The sequence below is a fragment of the Meles meles genome, chromosome 9 (genome assembly GCF_922984935.1).
Source record: "Meles meles chromosome 9, mMelMel3.1 paternal haplotype, whole genome shotgun sequence".
Lineage (NCBI taxonomy): Eukaryota > Metazoa > Chordata > Mammalia > Carnivora > Mustelidae > Meles > Meles meles.
In genome coordinates this window covers 76841437-76847766 of record NC_060074.1, presented here as the reverse complement: position 1 = coordinate 76847766, position 6330 = coordinate 76841437, and the positions used below count along the sequence as shown (strand labels likewise).

The following is a 6330-nucleotide window of genomic DNA, read 5'->3' as shown; positions in this document are numbered from 1 at the left end:
TGAATTCACTTTATAATTCTCAAATTTTTGTTAATAACAGATATCTACGGAATACAACATATCTGACTCCATTTTCAGGCAGACTAAATGTTCACCTCTAGGGAGTGATTTTGAAGTAGCGCAAAGCCTGCCCATCCCCCAGTTTTTCCTTCAGAAATCTACTACAGTTCCTTGAAAGAAGGTGCTGATTCCAGAAAAATTGTTAATTTGAAAATATGTTAACCGACCAACAGTCATGTTAAAAGAGTTCAGTAGATTTTACCTGTATGCAGGTATGTCCGGAAATGGAACTAAGAAAGGTAAATGTTTATGTCTGGGAAAACAGAAGACAAGCTCTGGATATGAAGCTCTTCTGGCTGGAACAGAGCCATAGAAGGGCTTGGCATCGTGTTCCTTGGGAGGCTGGAAGAAAGGTGGAAGCATGAAATATTAAGAGGCACTAAACATGAGCAAAACCCAAACATTCTGCTTAGTGGGAGCTGTGTTGTCTAGAACAAAACAGAGCATGCGTTTTGGATTTTCTCACAAGATTTTTAGGTAAGGGGATCAGTCATGGTCCTGGCAGGAAATGTGAGCTAAGTGTGATGAAAGGCAGGCCCCCACTGTAACCTGACAGCAGGTTAATAAAGAGGGTGTTTATTGCTGGCGGGGTGTGGGGAAACTGCAAGGGAGACTCCAGGAACCCGGGCTAGTAAGAGCAGTAACCACTACCAGGCAAGAAGGGACAAGGAGAGGGGATAGTGTCCAGGGTCCAGATTATCACGCAGACAAAAAGGATATCAGGAGAAGAGAGCAGTACCTGAAAATCAGAGACAGGAAGTCTGGTGAAGAGGTCTTCCTGAAAGGAGCTGTGACTTTTGGCAGAGGGATCATTCAGGCAGTCTGTGTCATAGACTTCACTCTTTCTTCCTTTCTGTTGACCTCATGCCAACATTCTTTACTAACCAAAGCCAAAAGGAAGCTAGCGGGCAAAGGACACCCTTCTAGTCCACAAATACTGTTCTTCTAGAGTGGAGAGCAGGTAGTGAAGAGTGGAAAGGGTACCTACAGGGCAAATGCACTAGGAAAAGGAAAGAAAAACTTCTCTAAATATGTAAAAAAAAAAAAAAAAAAAGCTTTCAGAGTTTGGATTTAACAGAAATATTTTCATATAGATAAGAGTTTTCAACAATATAAAACACATTCTAAAAAATCTATTTTGGAGGCACCTGGGTGGCTCAGTGGGTTAAAGCCTATGCCTTCTGCTCAGGTCATGATCCCAGGGTCCTGGGATCGAGCCCCGCATTGGGCTCTCTGCTCAGCAGGGAGTCTGCTTTCCCCCCTGCCTCTCTGCCTACTTGTGATCTCTGTCTGTCAAATAAATAAATAAAATCTTTAAAAAAAATCTATTTTGAAGATTTATACAGAAGTTGGACTACTTTTCAATTGACTCTATCTATGTGCTCTATGATATACCTATTTGTTAAGGATACCTACCTGATCAGAAGTAACATAAGCTTGAACGAGCTAAGAGTGTATCCTGACAGTATTTTATTGCTATAACTGTGTTGGCCCCAAGTTAGAAAACCAATGTTTTTATATTGTTCTGAAAAAAGTAGAGATGAAATATTCAGCATATTTTATGTTGGAGAATTTTTAACCTGTTTACACTACTTGGTGTCCAAGAATAGTATATGTTTAAATTTCTGGGTGCTAAACTAAGTCATTCCATCACTATCTAAAGTATTTTGTATTCATGTTATAAAAATGAAAAAGATACATATCATGAATTATACACTAGTAAAGAAGCCTTGTGATCTTAATTGTGGCAAGTCTTTAGTATTATTAATTCCACTTGATAGCAACAATACCATCTCCAGGTTTTAGAAATGTAGATTCTATACTGTGTATTTGGAGGGAGAGGAAAGAAATTGACCATGAAACTTGGAAAATGAATAGAAAATCTTTCTGTTCAAGATATTACTTGTTTCCTGTTTTGTCAAGACTTTTTTCAGTTTTATTTATCTTTTTGGGAGGAGTGGTTGGAGGATAAGTAGAATATATGATTTCTGAATACTTCTTTTTTTTAAGGTTTTATTTATTTATTTGACAGAGAAAGAGAGGGGGCACAAGCGGGGGAGCTGCAGGCGGAGGAAGAGTAAGAAGCAGACTCCCCAGTGATCAGAGACATGGGGCTCCATCCCAGGACCCCAGGATCATGACCTGAGCCAAAGGCAGAAGCTTAACTGACTGAGCCACCCAGGTGCCCCAGATTTCTGACTAGTTCTGGTGCTTATCACCTTAAGAAGAAAATACACTCAAATTGATAGCTACTATAAGGATTGGATTATTGATAGTCAAATCTAGAAAAAGCAATACTAGACTAGCATGTGTCCAATATGGTTTTTATCAGATTAATACAACTTAATTCTAAACCCATCCCTTACTAAGGAGCTGTGAGTCAAGATAAATATGATTTGTACTATGTTTATGCGTATATAGATCATTGTTGTGAGAAACATAATTTTTTATGACTATAATCTGCAGATAAGAGACTAAAAGAAAGTAAGCTCATGGTTAGAACAGACTTATATATGCCAGGCTTTGTTTTAAGCATTTTTATGTAGTTATAATTATTTCATCCTCTAACAAACTTATGCGATTAGAATCAAAAGGAAGCTTTTAACGGATGAAGTAACTTCCAGGACACATAGCTAGTAAGTGGATTGAACCAGAGAGCCCAGCTTTAGAGTTTGAGCTCTGAACTAGTACTAGATTCTGCCTCTTACTAAACCTGAATGGAGAATGCCCAACTGCATTCTTTCAACTCTGAATTACTGTCATGTATTATGAAAGAATGGTAAGTACACCAATCATGATTTTATTTCTGAAGCTAAGAAGATATTCTAATGCGGCTTTCATATAGATGGTAAAAAATAACGCAGACACTCTTTAGATCTTCCATGAAACCAAGTTAGGCAGTTGTTTTGCCTATCCCAGATGGCAGAGATCATTTCAACTGGTTTATTCATCAACGCACAGTTTTAGGGAAGAACATGTTTATTACTATTACTTTGGCATTATGTAGACATAAGCCATGTGAGTGACTGTTAAATTTAAACATGCTAATTTTAACATTGTCTCCAAAGTAATTATTGTGCGATTTGGAAAACACGCTGGGACATTTCCCCTGCATAATTGTATTCTTTTTTTTTATTTTTTTATTTTTTTATATTTATTTTTATTTGTTTATTTACAGCATAACAGTGTTCATTGTTTTGGCATAACACCCAGTGCTCCATGCAGTACGTGCCCTCCCTATTACCCACATAATTGTATTCTTGATATAAAGCTGTTTGTAAAGACTTGCTGAAACTGAAAAAAAAGAAAAGAAGTAAAAAACTTTTGGAGGGCATTTGCTTTCAAAGAAAGATGGCTAAATTAATATACTAAATGGTGAATACATTTAGCTGCTTAATGAACTGAGATCTAGACTTTTCGGGGGAAGGGTTTCTTATAGTGGCATTGCAGGGTTCATGTGGCAAAGGCAGGAAGACAATCTCTCTATTCGATTCCTATTGGGTTTTGTAAACAGTATTCAATTAAAAATGCAGTCTTTCTCTAACCTGGGCCTGTCCCACGCACTTTCACCTTCTTGGAGCATTTTCGTCTTTGCTCATATGAAAGATTCTATACTGAGGTAGCTTTAGTGAAACCTTTTCCAAGCATGTTTTATAGTCACCTTGAGACACAATAAAGTCACCCACGCCTAAGACTCCAGTGCGATACACTGAATATAACATATCATCTTTGGAGTGATAATTTACACTCAAAGGGCTATGAAATACCAACAATTCATAAAAACAGTCATGAAATAGTTACGGAAGATTTAGAAATGTGGCATTTAAAAGCATATTTTTAAGGACAATGAAGTGAAAAATCAATAAAAAAAGAAGCAGGATTTTTATTTTTCATCAGAGTACTGAGGGCACACTGCCACAGAAATGAATTACACAATTATTCACCACTCATAACATCCAGGGCTATATGCACAGTTTCTCTGCGACATTTCAGTTCCCACGACAAAATTTTAGCCAATGCAAAAAACTGCATTTCTTTCACCGGTACATGGACATGCTGGCTAAAAGCTAATCATTAATCCAAGAAAGAAATACCATGTACCGGAAATTAAGAAGAACCTCAAAGTCAGAGCGAGCAGGAGCTGAGGTGAAATGTTAGGTGTTATAAAAACAAAACAAAACTTAGGCTAGGTTGGCAGCCTCACGCAAGAGTGGGGAGGGTGAGGGGAGAATTACGGGTCTTAACACTCAAGTGGAAAAGGAGTCTTATTTGAAGGCTCCTTGTAGTCAGAGAGCTAGAGCTGAAATAGTAGCAGAAAGCCAGGATTTAGGAATCTTGACTGGAAATGTGCTCAGAAGCACTTTATGTCTTGGCGTGGGCAAGTGATGAAGCAGCTGAACTTGTCCCTGTGGGAGTGAACACGAAGTCCCTCTCATTAACTAGAAGTTGGGGCATGGACATGGCAGTGTCTAGCGCAGGTCTGGGCACGCTGTAGTTGGGTGATATTTACTGAATGAATGAGTGTTTGCTGTTTCTTCAGACAGGTAATCACAGAAGGTACCTAACATAATCCTAATCCTAATTTTCTTGAGCATATCCCATGGTCCAGGAGTGTTCACTGCTGGGGTTACAGTCAATTAAAAAAATATACTTGCTTTCATTAAATTCATATTTCAGTTGTCTGAGGATCGACCACAAATAAATGTGTTAATATAAATATAAAGTATGTCATGTGATGACAAGTGCTACGAGGAAAAATAAAATAAGTTGAGTAGGATAGGGACGGAGAAGGAGGCACTGTTTTATATAGAGTCAATAGGGAAGGCTTTTCTCATGACGTGACATGTGAGCGGCCTTAAAAAGAATTAGAGAATGGCCCTGCAAATATCAGGAGTAAGAGCACTTCACGTAGGAGGAAGAGTGAGGGCAAAGGCTCTGAGGTAAGTGTGCAAGGAGAGGAGTGAGGAAGGGAAATGGGACAGGAGATATATTGAGGGAGGGTGTTGGCAGCAGCCTGTGTAGGGTTTTATGAGCTCTGTTAAGGACTCTGGGTTTTAGTTTCAGTAGCATGATCTGGTTTACAGGGATCGATGTCAGGTGTGTGGCAAATATGCTACAGGGAAGAAACCCAAGTCTGCGAAGACCCCAAAAAGGCTACCCAATATGGACGTTGGTGCGAAAGTCTTAGAAAAATTTTCACCATATCAAATCCACTGGTATTAAAAAATAACTCATGCTGGTCGAGAAGGCTTATATTAGGAGTACAAAGACAGATGACCCGCAGAAAAACCATGACAGCAGTACCGTGTATTAGCAGACTAAAAGGTTAAACAGAACAATTTCAATAGTTCCCAAAGAAGGAACTGATAAAATCTAAGTTATTACGTATAATCTCTTTGCAAGCTACAACTATCTTACCTTGATGAAGAACTATAGAATCCTCTACAAATATCTAGTGGCAAAATATTTAGAAGCATTTTGATTGAAATCAGGACAAGAAGGCGTGCTGTCAGCCTATTCAATATTTTACTGAGGAATCTGGCTGATGCATTAAAAGCAGAAATGTTTGAGAATAGGGTAATGATAGGGAAAGAGGAGGCAAAGGGATTTTCATTTGTAGGTGGTAGAATATACATCAAGTTTAAGAAAATATGCAGACACACATTAGATGAATAAAAAAAAATGCACAAAATATAGTTCTGTGCATCAACAATGACCAAATATAAAATCTTTTAGAAAACAGATACTACTTAAAAAATACAAATACAGAGAAGCAAACTTCACAAAAGATGTGTAAGAACTGTATGAAAGAAGGGACAGAATGTTATTGAAGGACATAATAAATGTGAGAATTTGCCATGGTTATGGATGAAAAGACTCAAAACTAGAAATATGTCAAATTTCTCCCTCATGAGGCCACGAATGTAGTGTAATTCAAATAAAACTCTTAATAGAATTTTACATGGAACCAGACAAACTGAATCTGAAATCCGTATGAGGGGATCATGGTCAAAATTAAGAAAGCAGAACAAGATGGGCAGGGGGAGTGTTTTTTCCTAGTGTATTTTATGGGATATAAAGCTCAGTAATTGGAATAAAATGGTGTAGACCTAATGTTGAGCATCTGTGAGCACATAGGATGTAATAGAGGAATCATTAGAATTCAGTTGGAAAAAGAAGGTATTAGTAAATAAATAAGTCAGTAAATATATAAAAACTAACTAAATAAAACATTTATTTACTTAGTAAATAAATACTAAAACCAATTAG

General features: G+C 37.6%; 1 long non-coding RNA gene across 1 annotated transcript in view; it reads right to left on the bottom strand.

Moving 5' to 3' along the window:
• Positions 1-268: 268 nt before the first annotated feature.
• Positions 269-6330, bottom strand: part of LOC123950997 — an 85737-nt gene continuing 79675 nt past the window's right edge. The window contains exons 2-3 of the long non-coding RNA XR_006820325.1: positions 800-1060; positions 269-402 (exon numbers count right to left, since the gene is read on the bottom strand). This is a non-coding gene — a long non-coding RNA (uncharacterized LOC123950997). The remainder of the gene's footprint in view (positions 403-799; positions 1061-6330) is intronic.